At 38.9% G+C, this 16,274-nt stretch overlaps 1 protein-coding gene and 1 pseudogene across 3 annotated transcripts in view; one reads left to right on the top strand and one right to left on the bottom strand.

Moving 5' to 3' along the window:
• Positions 1–16,274, bottom strand: part of FAR2 (fatty acyl-CoA reductase 2) — a 176,058-nt gene that overhangs the window by 120,893 nt on the left and 38,891 nt on the right. The window lies entirely within an intron of this gene.
• Positions 1,654–3,937, top strand: LOC113892599 (annotated as a pseudogene).

Below are 16,274 nucleotides of genomic sequence, written 5' to 3'. Positions count from 1 at the left end.
TCAATGCAATCCCTATCAAGCTACCAATGCTATTTTTCACAGAACTAGAATAATTACACAATGTGTATGGGAAGAAAAAAAAAAAAAACTTGAATAGGCAAAGCAATCTTGAGAAAGAAGAATGGAACTGGAGGAATCAACCTTCCTGACTTCAAACTATACTGCAAAGCTACAGTCATGAAGACAGTATGGTACTGGCACAAAACCAGAAATATAGATCAATGGAACAAAACAGAAAGCCCAGAGATAAATCCACACACCTATGGACACCTTAGACAAAGGAGGCAAAAATATACCATGGAGAAAAGACAATCTCTTTAACAAGTGGTGCTAGGAAAACTGGTCAGCACCTGTAAAAGAATGAAACTAGAACCTTTTCTAACACCATACACAAAAATAAACTCAAAATGGATTAAAGATCTAAGTATAAGACCAGAAACTACAAAACTCTTAGAGGAAAATGTAGGCATAACACTCTCTGACATAAATCACAGCAAGATCCTCTATGACCCACCTCAGAGAGTAATGGAAATAAAAACAGAAATAAATAAATAGGACCTAATTAAAAGCATTTGCACAATGAAGGAAACTATAAGCAAGGTAAAAAGGCAGCCTTTAGAATGGGAGAAAATAATAGCAAATGAAACAACTGACAAAGAATTAATCTCCAAAATACACAAGCATCTCATGCAGCTCAATACCAGGAAAACAAACAACCCAATCAAAAAGTGGGCCAAAGAACTAAACAGACATTTCTCCAAAAAAGGACATACAGATGGCTAATAAACACATGAAAAGATGCTCAACATCACTCCTAATTAGAGAAATCCAAATCAAAACCACAATGAAGTATCATCTCACATCTGTCAGAATGGCTGCCATCAGAAAGGTCTACAAACAATAAATGCCGGAGAGGGTGTAGAGAAAAGGGAACCCTCTTACACCATTGGTGGAAATGCAAACTGGTATAGCCACTTTGGAGAACACTGTGGAGATGCCTTAAAAAACCTGAAATAGAAGTCCCATATGACCCAGCAATCCCACTACTGGGCATACACACCAAAGAAACCAGAACTGAAAGAGACACATGTACCCCAATGTTCACTGCAGCACTGTTTACACTAGCTAGGACATGGAATCAACCTAGATGTCCATTGGCAGACAAGTGTATAAGGAAGTTGTGGCACATATACACAATGGAATGTTACACAACTATAAAAAATAACGCATTTGAGTCAGTTCTAATGAGGTGGATGAAACTGGAGCCTATTATACAGAGTGAAGTAAGTCAGAAAGAGAAACACCAATATAGTATATTAAGGCATATATATGGAATTTAGAAAGATGATCCTATATGCAAGACAGCAAAAGAGACAGAGATGTAAAGAAGACTTTTGGACTAAGTGGGAAAAGGCAAGGGTGGGATGATATGAGAGAATAGCACTGAAACATGTATATTACCATATATAAAATAGATGATGAGTCCAAGTTCAATGCATGAAACAGATTATTCAAAACCAGTGCTCTGGGACAACTGAGAGGGATGGGGTGGGGAGGGAGGTAGGAGGGGGATTCAGGATTGGGGGGACATATGTGCACCTGTGGCTGATTCATGTCAATGTATGACAAAAACAACCACAGTATTATAAAGTAATTATCTGCCAATTAAAATATATAGATTAATTAACATCCCCCCCCCCAAAAAAAGGGCAAAGATTTGCATAGCACATCACTGCACTGAACATTACCAGGTCTGTTCTGTGCTGAGAACAGAGAAAATAAAATTTCATTTCAATTTTACAGATCTCTCTCCATTACCCCTGAAATCTGTGTAATGATATAATGATTCAGGTCTAGGAGAGGACATAGGAGCAACATTTCCTGAAGGTAGTAAAATGCATAAACTTTTACTACCCAATCCCAGGTACCCATATTTATAATTAATATATTATAATAAAGGAGTCATTGGTATGATTCTGTCAAGAAAAAAAAAAAAAGAGAGAGAGAGAGAGACTTTGTAAAAGCCCACAGCAGCTATGTAGCTACACAAGCTCACCCCAGGACCATTGCACAGACTGTTCCTTCCATGGAGCACACAGTTCACAAAGCTGGTTCCTGTCTTACCCTTCAGGTGTCAGATTAAATGCCACATGCCCAGAGAAGCCCTCCTGAACACCCCAGGTAACAGTAATGTATGTTTCCTTCTCTCCGATTCATGTAAATTTCCTTCACAAAACTTATGATAATTTTCAGCTGTTTCAGTTTGTATATATTTTGTCAGATATTCCATTAGAATATCAGGTCTTCAGTGTCTCTCCAGTGCCAATCTAGTCCTAGCTTAGAGGAGACACTTAGGGAAAAAATGAGGGAGAAAAGCAAAGGATCTAATTTTTATATGAAGAACAAATTCATTTCTTTTTTTATATACAGATGTTTCCCATTTGCTTCTATGGCCAAGAAACAAGTTGCTGTGAGGTGACTGCACTGTTTGTCAAGTCACTGATTACAAAATTAAGCTGGGCCTTACCACTCTAGATCCTATTAAAAGATTATATTTTACCTCTGATATATTTTCTAACGCAAAGTCTTCTGAAATGTGTAAGGTGCTGATGGTGATCAAGACCCCAGCCAGTTATAACCTTTATTCCTGCATTGACACAGTTTTAATGAAGGTTAAATATATATATATTGTGGGAACTGCAATGACTTCAGTAATCTCAGAGGTAGATGGTCATATAAACCTAATGCAATTGCCATAACTTAGAGACTGTCATGGGGCCCAAGGGTTAAGTCTGCAGACACTTCCCACAAAATAAGATTCACACTAGGAGCTTCACTCTTGGGCGATATCCTCATGGCAACCCAAAAACCAAGGAAACTTCCTGCCTACGTAATAATTCTTTGCAAAAGAGGATAGATGTACAGCATAAATTACTTTCCTGAAAAAATGATAAAGGTAAAACAATTGTAAAAGAGTAAATATACTTCCATTTATTTTTCTGTGGTTCAAAGAGATTTCTCCTCTCTTTCTCGGAGATGCCTAGGAAGTGGCAGCCATCTCCTATTGGCGTCATGGCCGCTCTCAGACCCCTCCTGAAGCCCAAAATCAGCGTCAAAAAGAGGACCAAGGAGTTCATCCAGCACCAGTCAGACCGATATGTCAAAATTAAACAGAACCAGCAGAAACCCAGAGGCACTGACAACAGGGTGAGCAGGAGATTCAAGGGCCAAAGATCTCGATGTCCAACATGGTTAGGGGAGCAACAAGAAAACAAAGTGCTTGTGGGCCAGTGGCTTCTAGAAATTCCTGGTCCACAACCTCAAGGAGCTTGAAGTACTGCTGATGTGTAACATCTTCCAGTGCCGGGACTGCTCACAACATCTCCAAGAACTCCAAAGCAGCCCTACTGGCCATCAGAGTCAGCAATCTCAATGCCAGGCTGCGTGGCAAAGAAAATGAAGAGAGGGCTACTGTGCAATTTTGTGTAAGTTAATAACACCATAAAACTCGGGGCAGGAGGGTGAAAGGTGATTCCTGGCTTGTCAGAATAGAATGTCATACAAACCAAAGGCCACAGCTTTAGACTGAAACTTCAGCAACATTAAATTGTGTTAAGTATTTCTCTTCTCTGTAGAGTACTGAATATCACATATCAATTCTTTCTTCAAAAGTCATCTTTGAACAGAGTCATTCATACTATCTGTCCCTACGAATTCTTAGGGTCTAATGTATAATTTAACCAAAAGAGCATCCACTTTCTGGAAAAATATTACTGAGATTTCTTTCTTTTATGCTTTTCAGATTTTCCATGAAGATTTATCTAGAATGGATTTGGGATCATTGTTTCACTGAAGGTTATGGATAGCTCATGTCAGAACTTGGTTTTTGATTGTAAGAAAATAAATGAGGGCTTTCCTCATAGTTCAGTTCCTAAAGAATCTGCCTGCAATGCAGGAGACCGTAGTTCGATTCCTGGGTCAGGAAGATCCGCTGGAGAAGGGATAGGCTACCCACTCCAGTATTCTTGGGCTTCCCTTGTGGCTCTGCTGGTGAAGAAGCTGCCTGCAATGCAGGAGACCTGGGTTCAATCCCCGGGTTGGGAAGATCCCCTGGAGAAGGGAAAGGCTACCCACTCTAGTATTCTAGCCTGGAGAATTCCATGGACAGTCCATGTGGTCGCAGAGTCAGACACAACTGAACAACTTTCACTTTCACTTTCAAAATAAATGAAGTTCTCAAGAGTACTGACCACCAAAATATTTATCAGCTAAACAAATAAATGTTCATTTGAGAATACAAATAGCTCCCTAAATGGTCTCAAATATTCTGTCTTTATCATCTGTGTGCACCAAAATGCCCACCCATGTTTTACTTGGAGAAAATAAACTGTAACCATTAGATGATTTCCAGAAGGCATCAAATATAGACTTTGGACCAGATAAATCTGAGTTTGCATTTTGATTCTGAGTTTGTAGTACTTCCTTGGGGGAGACCCTAGGGCCTTTGCAGTTTTCATTTTTCATATAGAAACTGATGACCTCATTCATACACACAGCTTCAACCACCACCTACATGGTCTTAAATCATTATATTCTCTACAACCAGACTTCTCTGCCGAGCACTAGACTCATCTCTAATTGGGTTTTACACAGTTCACCTCCAATGGTTCAATGGCACCAAAAACACAACAGATTAAAGAGATGAATTGATTCTCAATCCTGATTAACAGCACCACCACCACTTCATAACTCAAGCCAGAATGTGAGAATTATCTCTATGTCACTTACTCCCCACAAAACATCAATCTATGAATCCTGGAGATTTTGCCTCAATTAACCTCTTTCATGTATGTCCCTGCTACATTCTCAGTGCAGCTGTTTGGGACCTTAGTGTGTGCTGTGCTCAGTTACTCAGTCATGTCTGACTCTTTTTGTGACCCCATGGACTGCTAGCTCACCAGGATCCTCTGTCCATGGGATTTCCCAGGCAAGAATACTGAAGTGGGATGCCATTTCCTTCTCTAGGGTATTCTCCTGACCCAGGGATCGAACCTGCATCTCCTGCATTGACAGGTGGATTCTTTAATACTGAGCCACCAGGGAAGCCCAATTTGAATTTAACTAACAACTAAAGATGTTGAGAATTATTCATGTGCTAACAGTGGAAACAGTGTCAGACTTTATTTTTCTGGGCTCCAAAATCACTACAGATGGTGACTGCAGCCATGAAATTAAAAGATGCTTACTCCTTGGAAGGAAAGTTATGACCAACCTGGATAGCATATTCAAAAGCAGAGACATTACTTTGCCAACAAAGGTTCGTCTAGTCAAGGCTATGGTTTTTCCTGTGGTCATGTATGGATGTGAGAGTTGGACTGTGAAGAAGGCTGAGCGCCGAAGAATTGATGCTTTTGAAGTGTGGTGTTGGAGAAGACTCTTGAGAGTCCCTTGGACTGCAAGGAGATCCAACCAGTCCATTCTGAAGGAGATCAGCCCTGGGATTTCTTTGGAAGGAATGACACTAAAGCTGAAACTCTAGTACTTTGGCCACCTCATGCGAAGAGTTGACTCATTGGAAAAGACTCTGATGCTGGGAGGGATTGGGGGCAGGAGGAGAAGGGGACGACAGAGGATGAGATGGCTGGATGGCATCACTGACTCAATGGACGTGAGTCTCAGTGAACTCCGGGAGTTGGTGATGGACAGGGAGGCCTGGTGTGCTGCGATTCATGGGGTCGCAAAGAGTCGGACACGACTGAGCAACTGATCTGATCTGATTGGCTATTAACATCAAGCTTTCATATTAGATGTGTGTGTGTATGTTCAGTTGTGTCTGACTCTTTGTGGTTCTATGGACTGTACACTGCCAGGCTCCTCTTTCTATGGGATTCTCCAGGCAAGAATACTGGAGTGGTTTGCCCTCCTCCAGCAGATCTTCTAGACCCAGGGATTGAACCCATGTCTCCTGCAGGTGGATTCTTTATCACTGAGCCATCTGTAAAGCCCCTTGGGACCTCAATGGTCCCCTCCAATTCCCTGTCACCTTTTCTGTTAATCTGGTACATTATGTCTCTACCTAGCTTCCAGTGGGATCTTTGCATATATTACCAGGTCACTCTCATTGAAGCTTCTTCAGTTTTTATATCCTGTTAATCTGACCCACAATTAAATTTGAATTCTCAATTGTGGTATATAACAAGGCACTATAAGTGAGCTGATCCTGGCATGCTATTCTATTTTCAACTTCTACCATTTGTCCTAACATATCAGACACTTCAGTCATACACATTATTTTTGGCTTCCTTAACAGGCCCAGCTCAACCCCTCAGATTGGGTCAATGGTGTTTCCTGGAACTTCAGTGTATTTACCAGGGGACTTTTCAATAGTTTCCAAATCTGTCTTTCCCTTAGAATTTAATTTAAGTACCTTGAGAAAGGGGATATGATTTTATCTTTGTATCTCTAGTATTTGCTACTCAGAATAATTGTTTGACAAGTAGATGGGTGAATACATAGGTCAAAGAGAAAGGAAAGGGAGGATGTTATGAACTTCAAATTATTCTGAAAGATCAGGAAAGGTGAGGAGCATAAGGAGGTAGGAAAGAAAATAGTGGCTGTAATACAGTCCATATCTTTAGATTTCAAAATCACTCAGCTTTTATAACCAAGTAGGTGGAAGTGTAGCATTGATTGCATCTTTATTTCACAAAGACACTTAACATTTTTATGCTTCAGTTTTTTTTTTTTTAATCTTCAAAAGAGGACAAATTACTACAAAGCACTAATACTCTAAAACCTGTATCAAAGCTATGGATAGATATTGATGATAATACTTAAAGGAAAGGTGCTATGATATTCAAATGTAAAAGAATAATGGGAGAGAATTCAAATTGTCTTTACACAATGCTATTTCAAAACAGTAAGCATAAATCACTGCAGATGGTGACTGCAGCCATGAAATTAAAAGACACTTGCTCCTTGGAAGAAAAGCTATGACCAACCTGCTGCTGCTAAGTCACTTCAGTCGTGTCCGACTGTGTGTGACCCCATAGACCACAGCCCATCAGGCTCCCCCGTCCCTGGGATTCTCCAGGCAAGAACACTAGAGTAGGTTGCCATTTTCTTCTCCAATGAATGAAAGTGAAAAGTGAAAGTGAAGTTGCTCAGTCATGTCTGACTCTTTGTGACCCCATGGACTGCAGCTCACCAGGCTCCTCCGTCCATGGGATTTTCCAGGCAAGAGTACTGGAGTGGGATGCCATCGCCTTCTCCATGACCAACCTAGACAGCATATTAAAAAGCAGAGATATTACTTTGCCAACAAAAGTTCGTCTAGTCAAAGCTATGGTTTTTCCAGTAGTTATGTATGGATGTAAGGGTTGGACTATAAAGAAAGCTGAGCACCAAAGAATTGATGCTTTTGAACTGTGGTGTTGGAGAAGACTCTTGAGAGTCCTTTGGATTGCAAAGAGATCCAACCAGTCAATCCTAAAGGAAATCAGTCCTGAATATTCATTGGAAGGACTGATGCTGAAGCTGAAGCACCTGATGTGAACAACTGACTCATTGGAAAAGACCCTGATGCTGGGAAAGATTGAAGGCAGGAGGAGAAAGGGATGACAGAGGATAAGATGGTTGGATGGCATCACTAACTCGATGGACATGAGTTTGAGCAAGCTCCAGGAGTTGGTGATGGACAGAGAAGCCTGGTGTACTGCAGTCCATGGGGTTGCAAAGAGTTGAACATGATTGAGTGACTGAACTGAACTGAACTGAAACATAAATAGCAAACTCTCTAAACATTATTTTTTCTTATATTTCTTTTAAAGTTTGTTATTTTGAAAGTACACACATGTTCACAGCTATAAAGAGGCAGCAATGAAACATCTATTTGAAGTACATTTAATGTCACCATTGTGGTTGTTGTTCAGTCGCCCAGTCGTGTCTGACTGTTTGCAACCCCCTGGACTGCAGCACACCAGGCCTCCCTGTCCCTCACCATCTAAGTTCATACCCACTGCATTGGTGACATCATCCAGCCATCTCATCCTCTGACACCTTCTTCTCCTTCTGCCCTCAATCTTTCCCAGCATCAGGGACTTTTCTAATGAGTCGGCTGTTTGCATCAGGTGACCAAAATACTGGAGCTTCAGCTTCAGCATCAGTCCTCCCAATGAGTAGTCAGGATTGATTTCTGACTTAAGATTGACTGGTTTGAACTCCCTGCTGTCCAACGGACTCTTGGGAGTCTCCTCCAGCACCACAGTTCAAAGGCATCAATTCTTTGGTGCTCTGCCTTCTTTACCGTTCAGCTCTCACAACCACGTGACCACTGGGAAGACCATAGCCTTGACTATAGGGATTGGCAGGGTAATGTTGGCTGAGTAATGTCTCTGTTTTTCAACACAATTATGCTGTATCAATTACTTCATATATGTATAAACAAGGGAGATGAATTTGGGGCTTGTAAAAATTAGCTTGCATTAAGTCTGAGATTTTATTTTGTTTCAAATTCAACAACTCCGTTTGCCATCATCAACAGAGCCTTATGATGGAATATATCATTGTTTAAATGAATACCCATAGACTTTTAGAAGAAGTTGACTGTCCACACCATTAGTTTGAGTTATAATTATATAACTCAAATAATTATAGAAACCATAAGGCTAGGAACTACATGTCATAATTTCAAACACAGATATTTTAAAATGCACTTAGGGGAGGGGAGAGGAGAGGGTGGGATGTATGGCAAGAGTAACATGGAAACTTATATTACCATATGTAAAATAGATAGCCAATGGGAATTTGCTGTGTGGCTCAGGAAACTCAAACAGGGGCTCTATATCAATCTAGAGGGGTGGGATGGGGCAGGAGATGGGAGGGAGGTTAAAAAGGGAGGGGATATATGTATACCTATGGCAGATTCATGTTGAGGGTTGACAGAAAACAACAAAATTCTGTAAAGCAATTATCTTTCAATAAAAAAATTAAAAGAAAAAATGAATAAAATGCAGTTAATTAAAAGAAAACTTTTAGTTTTAGAAGTTTACTGAGTCTATGTTTTGTTTAATTTGTATATTCCTCTACATCAGACATTCAAGGGAAGCTCAATAAATGCTTAGGCAAATTATTAAACCTTCTAAGTCTCAGTTTTACTCTTTTTTTACTCATTACTTACTCTTTTATCAAAGAGATGGGATTAATACTCACATCAAAAGTTGTTGGAGGATTACATGAGATTATGCTTTGTACTGTGTCCGGTACATAGTAACCATTCAATCAAAGGTTGCTATTATTATGTGTGTATCTGATCCTAGTTAAAGGGCTATTTTATCTTCAACACAGTCATAAAAATCTAAGACTGTGCATCTCATATTTCAGTTCCATAAATGGGCTAATAGTTGAGTAACAAAACACAAAGCCAGGTTCAGAGACAAACTGGAAACTCTAAACAAACTTAGCCAACCAATAAGGAAACACTGCAGACTAAGTAGCTTATGAAACAAATTCTCGCGCTTTGGAATATTTTTTTATCTACTATGCAGGATAAGGTTAGCATGGAATAGCAGTTTACATTATAGGTCTAAGGCAAATAAATGTTGCTTCACGTGAGTTTTTCTCTCCAAGTATTTTCATCAGCTTTCCCACTTATGACTCCAAGTAGATCAAGAATCACCGATCTAAGCTATTGCAAGCATAAAAGGTAGTTTATTCTTCTTATAAGCAAATTCAAAAATAAACTTTTAAAAGGTTTTCTCCTCATTTTTTCAGGTGTATTCTGAATATTCTCTCTCTGTATATTCTTTTGATCTCTCCTCAGCAGATACACAGAACTGTTGTCCACAGTCATTCAGAACTGATCTCAACTTTGCTACTGTCCTATCCATCCATTAAACCATCATTTATAGCAATTTCCTCTGCTGTGACCAATATGCCACCTTATTCATATTATGTTCCTTTTAAATGATGATATGGAATAATGAGGTCAGTGTTCTGGATAGAAGATGAGACTTTATAAACAATAGAAGATTCACTATCATCCAGTTTAGAAAAATAATTGAAAGTGATTGTAGATAATGAACAGTAAAATTTTCTTAAAATGCTATGAGTTAAAATAGTTTATCTCCACAAAAGATGAAATTTATTGATCTGAAGAAATCATCAAAAAGGTAAGTTGAATCTCAGGCTAAAGAATCAAGAAGGACTGGGTTTGTCAGAAAGCTTACCAAATTTGCTAATATCAAAGAATGTTTTCAGGGAAAATATCATAAACAGAAGGAAAGAACAAGAATTCGTAGATTTTTTTTCCCTCCCAACAGTGATCAAAAGATAGAGACATAAAACCCTGACATTATGGAAGCCAGAAGGACTTGTGCTGTTGTGGGACAGGATTCTGCTTAGACGTCACTGCCTCATTTTGTATGATCCATTTCACAAGTATTCACTGCATGTTGTACTAATTCCATGTTCACTAAACAATCTTCGTTTGGACCCAACATAACAGTCTGCTTCATGTTTGAATACAGATGTCTTTTATGCCTTACCCCTCCCTCTTCCCCTTCCGTCTCTCAGCTGGGCATGCTGATAAGAAAGCCGAGGTGCTTTGTCACCAACAGTAAGTGTAAATCATGCGCTAAAACCCTCACTCCAGCCTCAGTCCCTAACCACCACAAAAACCTGAAGCTGGGCTCCCTCCTTTCACAGTTCCTTCAAGACATTTCCGATCAGCTTGAGAGACCTGTACTATTCTCTCCAGAAAGCTTCATTATGGGAATAATAAACCTTTCCATACATTGTTGGTGTGTGTGTATGTGTGTGTGATGATCAGTTTGGAAATTCAAATCAAATTTTGAGTGGGGATCCATCTCAACTCTGGACTGGCCATAGCATCCAGTCACCAAGATACTGGAAGGAGGTTTCCTTGCAATGAAGACATAAAAATTTTAGTACCTAGGAAAAAATCTTCATCCAATAGAAACATAATAAACAGGGATTCTAGTTCACAGATCAATTTCTTACAAGTTCATATACTGGAAATTCATTCCATTGAATCTAATCAATGTTAAAATGATATTACAATTCAGTTTTAGAAACTGAGAAGCTGAAAGTTAGTCTTTGGAATCTGGTAAACCCTCCAACAAATTACTATAATATAATTTCTTTTTATTTTATTTATTGTATGGAAACACAATTTTATTCCTCTAAGAAATAAAGCACATTTCATTTGAAGGAACAATTCTATTTTATGGGAGGAAAACTTAAATGCCTGGAGGAGGCAGTAGGTAACTTAAATGGAGCAGGCAAAAGAAAGTGGACCCGCTAAGCTTTGTGTTACAACCCAGAACAATCTGGCTCTATTACATTTCCTATTAAAACACTTTACTATGCTTTAAAAAGGTACTGTAGTCAGATGTTGACCCTGTACTGTAACTGCTCATGTGAAAAGTTGCATAATAGAAATATCAGCATTTTAATCCCTTTGTTGTCAAACAGAAATAAAAACAAAAAGCTTTTGGTATCTGCAATGTAGACACCAACTTACAGGAATGTATATAAATGGGGAAAAAATGCCACTGAAGGAACCAAGGCCTTTATTTCAACTCTCTCTTGCTTTGCATTTCCACTTTCATTTTTACTTTATTCTGACCAGTCCCTTATATTTCATTAATTGCTATAAAATCTGATAAAAATGGACTTCACTCCTGAAATATATCCAGATGGTAATTTCAGTATTTCCAAATGTTTTTGAAAATACCAAAGTCAAAATTTCATGGACTATTTTATGGAAACTTTGAGCGATTTGATAAAAATGTAACAACAATTTGCTGAACTAGAAATCTGCAAAAACAGCTTTTTAAAAAAAAGAATTCTGGGATTCTAGAGTTATCCAGAGCTAGGTTCAAATAATTAGTAACTAACTGTGGGACTGGGGAAAGTTCATCAACCTCATCTGTCCTGTGGAGAATCTTGTGAGGATTACATGAGATTGGATACATAAAGCATCCACCATACAGCCTAGAACAGGAAGTGCTTCATAAATGTCAATTCCTTTCATTTCCAAGTTCATCTATGTGAATCCTTTTGAGTTTAGTACTCTGAAATCTTGTAGGGGCTTCATAAGCCTAACGGTTCATATTTACACAGAATATTCAAATCTGCATAAAGAATAGCTTAATTGATTTAACTTGTAGAAGCACATGATGAAACAGTAGTAGGAATTACAGTAGTGTGTTGATGCACCCATATTTGAATTTGATGTAATGAAGAAGGTGAAAGAATCAATGATGGTTATTTCTCACTTACGGCTACTCACTGAACTACTGCTTTTCTTCTCTTGCTTCTCTTCTCTTCTTCTTTGCTTCTCTTGACAAACCACAGAAAATCTACCTGCTTAGAGGCTGTGAAGACAAAGTTTTAATCAACCAACACAAATAACTAAGCAAGGAGCACTCTCTATAAGGGAATTCATTGCCTATCCTCAAAAAGCATCATTAACACACTGATTCTACAGAAGTAAACTCTGATGCTAGCAGTGAATGAGACTGAAAGCAATCAAGCTTTCTGCTTTCAACATCCTAAAGGATCTTTTCAAGTTAATCTCCTTGAAAGCCTAAAACAAAGCCACTTACAAACACAGGGTAAATTCAAAAGCTTGTTAATACAATGTTAGGGGTAAATATGTAAATATATCAAAGGTCAAGTTTCAGTTCCCATAGCAATTGTAACTTAGCCACTTAACACGTGTAGCAACCCAGAGTATCCACAACCAGAGGAAACATTTCTTCAGTGGCTGTAGGCCTTTCTGTCTTTGAAAACTTTTGGCTATTATGTTGCATTTGTTTTCGAGTGTTTATTCACATTAAGATTTCAGAAGCATCACATTTAAGTTCTACTATTGAAAGCTCTTCAAAAAAGCTTGGCCTCATTTTTCAGTGGTGATGGTTTCAGCCACATTCATCCTAAAATTATTGTCCATTTCAGCCAGGGGTATTATAAATTCATCGCTATATTTTTATGGAGAAATATTTATGATAAACCATCCTTGGAAGGCTGTTTTTATGCTATAGCATAAGTCAGAAAGGCTTCACTGGTGGCTCAGCAGTAAAGAATCCGCCTGCAATGGAGGAGATGTGGGTTCGACTCCAGGGTCAGGAAGCTCCCTGGAGAAGGAAATGGCATCCACTCTAGTATTCTTTCGTGGAAAATCCTATAGACAAAAGAGACTGGTGGGCTACAGTCTACGAGACTGCAAAAGAGTCAGACACGACTTAGTGACTAAGCAAAAACAACAATACATCAGAAAACTTAAGAGTGTTCACCACGCAGCAAGGCGCTTCCTAGGTAGCACAGTGTAAAGAACCCTCTGGCCAATGCAGGACATGCCAGAGACGCAGGTTTGATCCACTGGTCAGCAAGAGCCCCTGGATTAGGAAATGTCAACCCACTCCAGTATTCTTGCCAGGAAAATTTCCATGGACAGATGAACCTGGCTGGCTACAGTCCATGGGGGTCACAAAGATTCGGACATGACTGAGATACTGAGCGAGCGCACAAATGCGCGTGCACGCACGCACGCGCGCGCGCGCGCGCACACACACACACACACACCATATAGTAAGAGAACTCAAAGTGGGAAATAACTAAAACTTAAGGGCTAAAACCAGTAAGCCTCAACCAAAGCTGAGGGATGCATTTTTATGGAAACTAGCAAAATAAAACAACAATGTAAACACCGGATAAATTTTAAAAGCAGGGGTGTATAAATGATTTTTTATTATACACATAGCAGGAAAATAAAGACATCAAATACAGTTTCATAGTCAGATGAGAATTAGTGATGTCTGAAATTGTCTTCATTGTATTCAAAGCTCAGTGTAACAACTCAACATCATGCCAGAATCAGGATGGGAGATTGAATGGCTAGTTTATACAGTCAGAGAAAAGTGAGTGATTCTAGAATATCTAGAACAAGGGCCAACAAGATCCCCTGGAGGAGGACATGGAAACTCACTCCAGTATCCTTGCCTGGAGAATCCCATGGACAGAAGAGCCTGGAGTGCTACAGTCCATAGTGTCACAGAGTCAGCCATGACTGAAGTGACCTGGCATGCATGCAGGCCAAATACACCTTGATGTCTATTTTTGTAAAGTTTTATTGAAGTACAGTCAAGCCTGTACTTTTACATATCATCTATGGCTGACTTCACACTACAGTGACAGGCACATGGAGTGGTTATGACAGATACCATTGAGTTGGCAAGCCTAAAATACTTTGGGCTTCCCTCGTGGCTCAGATGGTTAAGAATCTGCCTGCAATGCAGCAGACCAGGGTTTGATCCCTGAAGAAGGGAATGCATGTGTGCGTGCTAACTGCTTCAGTCCTGTCCATCTCTTTGCAACCCTGTGTACTATAGCTGGCCAGACTCCCCTGTCCATGGGGTTCTATAGGCAAGAATACTGAAGTGGGTTGCCATGCCTTCCTCCAGGGGATCTTCCCAATCCAGGGATCAAACCTGCATCTCTATGTCTCCTGCATTGGCAGCTGAGTTCTGTACCACTAGCATCACCTGGGAAACCAAGAGAAGGGAATACTTATACTTAAAATGCTTATAACACGGACTTCTATAGAAAATTCAGCCAAAAAACTTAAATAAAAGCAGATGTAAAGATCCGTTGTCTGGATAAACAACAAGGTCCTACTGGATAGCACAGGGAACTATATTCAATATCTTCTGATAGACCATAATGGAAAAGAATATGAAAAAGAATGCGTGTATATGTATAACTAAATCATGTTGCTGTACAGCAAAAATTAATATGAAATTGTAAATCAACAATAATTAAATAAAATAATGGAAAAAATTCCATTGCCTGAAATATACAACTCTCTGTATTTTGGCTGAGGAGAAGTTGACACATACACACACACACACACACACACACACACACAAACACAAAATGTATAGACTAGAAATGACCATTTATTTTGTCCACCTTCTGATAATAAAGTTACCAAATTCCAACTAAAATGTGGGTATATCATTCCTTAAGAATTTTGAGAAAAGTTGATAAGAGTGCCTCTTTTTCATAATCTAACCATTGATATAAAATCTATGGCTTGCTGGATTTAAACGTTTAATGTTCAAATGTCTTATACTTGAAATCCAAATAGTAAAAACTATATTTATATTTTTTACTTCAGGGATATCTTTATTGAAAGTCAAGTAGAAATAGAATTTTTATGAAAAATAAGTATATAATATCCCAGGCAAAAATTTTTATCATTTAATAGCTAAGTTTTAGAGAAGTGAGAGGAAGAATGGACAAAATAGTTATATTCAATACAGCATGAAAAAATGCTAGAAGGAACTTCAGTTCAGTTCAGTTCAATTGCTCAGTCTTGTCCAACTCTTTGTGACTCCATGAATCGCAGCACACCAGGCCTCCGTGTCCATCACCAACTCCCGGAGTTCACTCAGACTCACGTCCATCGAGTCAGTGATGCCATCCAGCCATCTCATCCTCTGTTGTTCCCTTCTCCTCCTGCCCCCAATCCCTCCCAGCTTCAGAGTCTTTTCCAATGAGTCAACTCTGCGCATGAGGTGGCCAAAGTACTGTGACATGCAAAACTGATCTTGTAAAAAAAATGGGCAAGAAATAAATAGTTTTATTAGCTGGAGGAAATGTGTGAATATTTGTGGAAGTTTCAGTAAGAGGAATTTAGACAAACTACTATTTAAAAAGAAAAACAGAGCCCTAAGAACAATCAAGCTATAAAACATTCTGGCAGGAAGGCTGGAAATTCATGTTCAGGTAATATTCTGAATAATGGAAGCAATTATGGCAAATGGCAAAATGACTGCATATTTTTCAGAAAAAAAATTAAGCCTGGAATTATAAAACAGTTGATTTACCTTCAAATATTAAGAAAAAAAACTACTCAAGTGACTCATACAGAAATCAATTTCCAACTTCTTAGATGATCAGGAGGTACAAAATAACAACCAACATGGCTTTAGCTTTCTGAAAAACACATTTAGTCAGACAAATCTTATTTCTTTCTATGATACAGTGACAAGAATGGTAGATGGAGTCAATTGAGGTCTTTCACTCGGTTGCTTATGACATGTATATTGTAAGAAAGGCAAAAATGGTTTAGAAAAACACAGACTCTCCAGGAGCTGCAATATGGAAGCCACTAGCTCCTGGTGACTATTATGCATTTGAAATGTGGTTAGTCTGAATTGAGACAAGTTGTTAAGTGTAAATATATA

Source organism: Bos indicus x Bos taurus, chromosome 5 (assembly GCF_003369695.1).
Source record: "Bos indicus x Bos taurus breed Angus x Brahman F1 hybrid chromosome 5, Bos_hybrid_MaternalHap_v2.0, whole genome shotgun sequence".
Taxonomy (NCBI): Eukaryota; Metazoa; Chordata; class Mammalia; order Artiodactyla; family Bovidae; genus Bos; species Bos indicus x Bos taurus.
The sequence above is the reverse complement of the archived record's forward strand: the minus strand, read 5'-3'. Positions and strand labels throughout refer to the sequence as shown.